The sequence below is a fragment of the Lontra canadensis genome, unplaced genomic scaffold, assembly GCF_010015895.1.
Source record: "Lontra canadensis isolate GAN:19392208 unplaced genomic scaffold, GSC_riverotter_1.0 scaffold2, whole genome shotgun sequence".
Classification (NCBI taxonomy): Eukaryota; Metazoa; Chordata; class Mammalia; order Carnivora; family Mustelidae; genus Lontra; species Lontra canadensis.
The window spans coordinates 61,578,053-61,581,907 of NW_022630996.1; the positions used below are offsets into that span (position 1 = coordinate 61,578,053).

The following is a 3,855-nucleotide window of genomic DNA, read 5'->3' on the forward strand; positions in this document are numbered from 1 at the left end:
TTCTCACTCTCTAGTTTTTCCTACCAGATAAAAAAAATGTGCAATTGGTCCTCCCTCAGCGCCATTTTGTGGCAGCGAGACCCGCAAATAAAGGGGAGCGCCAGGGCTGCGGCAGGAGGAGGAGCGCGGGGGCCGCGGGGGTAGTGCGGCCTGGAGGTCTGGCCGGCCAGCGGGCAGCGCGGCCTTGGCCTATGTGACTGGGTGGCACCGGCGTGGCCTCCAGCTGGAGAGGATTCAAGATGACCAACGAGGAACCTCTTCCCAGAAAGGTTCGGCTGGGTGAAACAGACTTCAAAGTTATGGCACGAGATGAGTTCATTCTAAGATGGAAACCATATGAAGCATATGTCCAAGCTTTGGAGGGCAAGTACACAGATCTTAACTTTAATGATGTGCCTGGGTTAAGGGAATCTGAAGAAAAATTAAAGGAACAGCAGCAAGAGTCTGCGCGCAGGGAAAACATCCTTGTAATGCGACTCGCAACCGAGGAGCAAGAGATGCAGGAGTGTACTACGTAAATCCAGTACCTCACACAAGTCCAGCAGCCTAGCGTTACCCAACTGAGATCAACAATGGCAGACCCAGCAATCAACTTGTTTTTCCTAAAAATGGAAGGTGAACCGGAACAGACTGAAGACAAACTGGAACAAGCCCAAAATGAACTGAGTGCCTGAAAGTTTACACCTGAGAGGTAAACAAGTCACACCCCCCAGTCAAGACTTCCCCGACAGCAACACTACCAGAAAGCTGTGGTGGGACAGCCAAGTACTGGTTTCCACACCAAGAATCACACTTTTTGAGCCCCCAAAGCCACCTTCTTATACTATCCAGCTTGTAATGGTTAATGTAAAACTTAACCAGATGAACTTTGTGTTTCAGCTTTTTTCTCTTCCCCCTCCCCTTGCTTCAGAGGCCTGATGGTATTGGACTATTCTGAAGAAGTAGCCACCTCCGAAAAGTTCCCCTTCTAGAACATGTAGACACTCGAGAAATGTTTCTGTTTGAAGAAAATAGAGGGAGAAACTAAAGTCTTAAGTCTGTGGCACACTGTGTCTTCAGACAGTTTGGAGGAATGAAAGCCTAGAGATTTAAAATCATGAATTGAACATGTAAAATTCCAGTAAAATGTAAAAATGGAATATGCATCGCTCTTAACCTTAAGCATAGTGACTCAGAGACACTGTATGTCAGTTTTGCCAATAAGATGGTGGACTTCAAGACTGTTGTTGAACTTCTGGGTCAAAACTTAAATAAGCCAAACAGGCAAAAAGTTAATGGCTAAGTGTCGAATGCTTATCCAGGAGAACAAAGAGCTTGGAAGGCAGCTGTCCCAGGGACGTATCGCACAACTTGAAGCAGAGTTGGCTTAACAGAAGAAATACAGTGAGGAACTTAAAAGCAGTCAGGGTGAACTGAATGACTTCTCCAACTTGACGAAGAAGCAGAGGGTTCGCAGAGCACCATTCTAGTTCTTTCAGCAACTGAAAGAGACTTGCCAACAGTTGGCTCAGTACCAACAGCAGCAGTCTCAAGCTCCAGCCCCCAGTACCAGCAGGACTACGTCTTCTGAGCCTGAGGCCACAGGTTAACACTGCAGTCGGCTGGCCAACAGAACAAGTAATGGCAGATCCTCCCCCCGGCAGAGGACGTCCGGGTCTGGATTTCACGGGGAGGGTGACACAGCCGAAGATGACTTTCCTTCTTCTCCAAGGAATGGTATTAAGGCCTCCAACAGCTCAGAGGAGAGAACTGGCAGAGGAGGTAGTAGTTGTGTAAATCAACTCAGTGCAGGGTATGAATGTAGACTCTCCCACAGGCAGTGAAAACTCACACACCACCCAAATGACACAGACTCCAATCATGACCCTCAAGAGGAGAAAACAGTGAGTGGGAAAGGTAACTGACCTGCGGGTTCCCGCCACGTTCAGAATGGCTTGGACTCAAGTGTAAATGTACAGGGTTCAGTTTTGTAATATTTTTTTCCAGCAAATTTTTATACAGTGTCACTTAATTTGGGAAAGGATGCTGTCCAGAAAAGTAATGCATAGTTCTGTCACAATTTGCCTTTTTTTGTGGGTGTGGTTCCCCCCTTTTTTTCCTTCCCCTTCTTTGCTTCAATACCTCTGCCACTTTGGAAATTTTAAGAGTTAATTAACTTGAATGTTCCTAAAAGGACATTTTGTGTAGGGTCAAGTTATTTTTATGTGAGTTAATGTGAAATTGTAAATGGAAATCTTTCCTTAAAGTATAACACAATGATGTCTGTATGAATCTGTATCTCTCCTAGAACCTTTGCTGTGTAAGGGCATTCTTACTCATGCTGTTATGATACTTATGCACCATTCAGACTTAGAGTAGATGGGGGTTTATGACTGCCAAGTTTGCCCAGTATAGTAGTTTTATCACTAAAACTGGACTTGCTGATGGAGTCCTATAGTAGTTTCAGTGTTAATACAGTTTTTCTACCATACATCTGTGCATTTTCTCTTTAGGTGACTGCATGTTTAAGAAATTTGTGTGCATAGTTACTCAGCTTTTATGAACCGTTGTATCCTATTAATGCATATTGCTCTGTGACTCCAGTATATCTTATCTGTACTGACCAAACCTAAATAAAGATTTTTACTGTAACCACCACCACCAAAATATATATATATATACATATATATGTGTATATATATATACATATATAATATGTATATGTGCAATTACTTTTCCCTTCTAAAAACACTCTCTTAAATCACCCCCCCATACTACCCTATATCATCGTCCCTTTGATAGCAAAACTCCTTGGAAGAGGAATATATATGCTCACTACCTTCAACTGCTTTCCTTCCATACTTTCTCAAACATACGGGAATCTAATTTTTGCTCTCTATATAATTTCTCTTTTGCATAACCAGATACAATCGTCTCATCTCTACCTTCAGAATGAACTAAGAATCCCAGTACTTCTTAACTTCCCAAATGCCATTAGCCTGGCTTACGCCACTATTATTTCACACCTGTGATGTTAACAGAATCCAAACTGGTCTCCCTGTTTCTGACCTTGATTTACTGCTATCTGTTCTCAACATAGCAGCAAGATGTATATAGTTAAAACATATCCAGGTCTTAACAGACCTCTCCTTTCTCTGATTAGTGCCCTCTAACGGCTTCCCACCTCAGAATAAAAACCAAAATAGCTATTATGAAGCTACAAGGCTCAGACATAGCTACATTCATATATGTAGTTTCATTCATACATGTAGAATGTAGCTCACACAAAGCTACATTCCTGATTACTTTTCGGACCTCATATCCCACTGCCTTCTCTATTATTTCTCTCATTCCAGCTCTTTTCCCCAGGACCTACCCCCCCCACCCCCCAGGACCTTTGAACTTGCTCTTCCCTCTCTGCCTGGAATGCTCTTCCTCCAGTATCTGCATTGCTTGCTTTCTTACTTCCTTCACATCTTTACTTCCCTGGCTACTCTATCTAAAACTTCAAACTTTGCCATTGTGTTAGTCAGCTCAGGCTGCCATAACAAATACCATAGACTGGGTGACTTAAAAAACAGGAATTTATTCCTCACAGTTCTGAAGACTGGAAGTTCAAGATCAAGGTGACATCAGGGTCAGTGTCTGCGAGACACCTCTTCCTGGCTGGTAGAAACACCTCCTTGCTGAGTACTCACATGGCCTTTCCTTGGTGTGTGCACATGAAGAGAGAGTGAACTCTCCTGTCTTCCTCTTTTTATAAAGGCAATAATCTCATCAGGAAGCCACCCTCCTCATGATCCTATCTAAACTGAATTACCTCCCTAAAACTCCACTTACTGAATTGATTGGAGGTGAATTTGGGGGGAACACAAA

At 43.3% G+C, this 3,855-nt stretch overlaps 1 pseudogene; it reads left to right on the plus strand.

Annotated features, from left to right (window-relative positions):
• The first annotated feature begins 229 nt into the window (after positions 1-229).
• LOC116872633 lies at positions 230-2,081 on the plus strand (annotated as a pseudogene).
• The last annotated feature ends 1,774 nt before the right edge of the window (positions 2,082-3,855 follow it).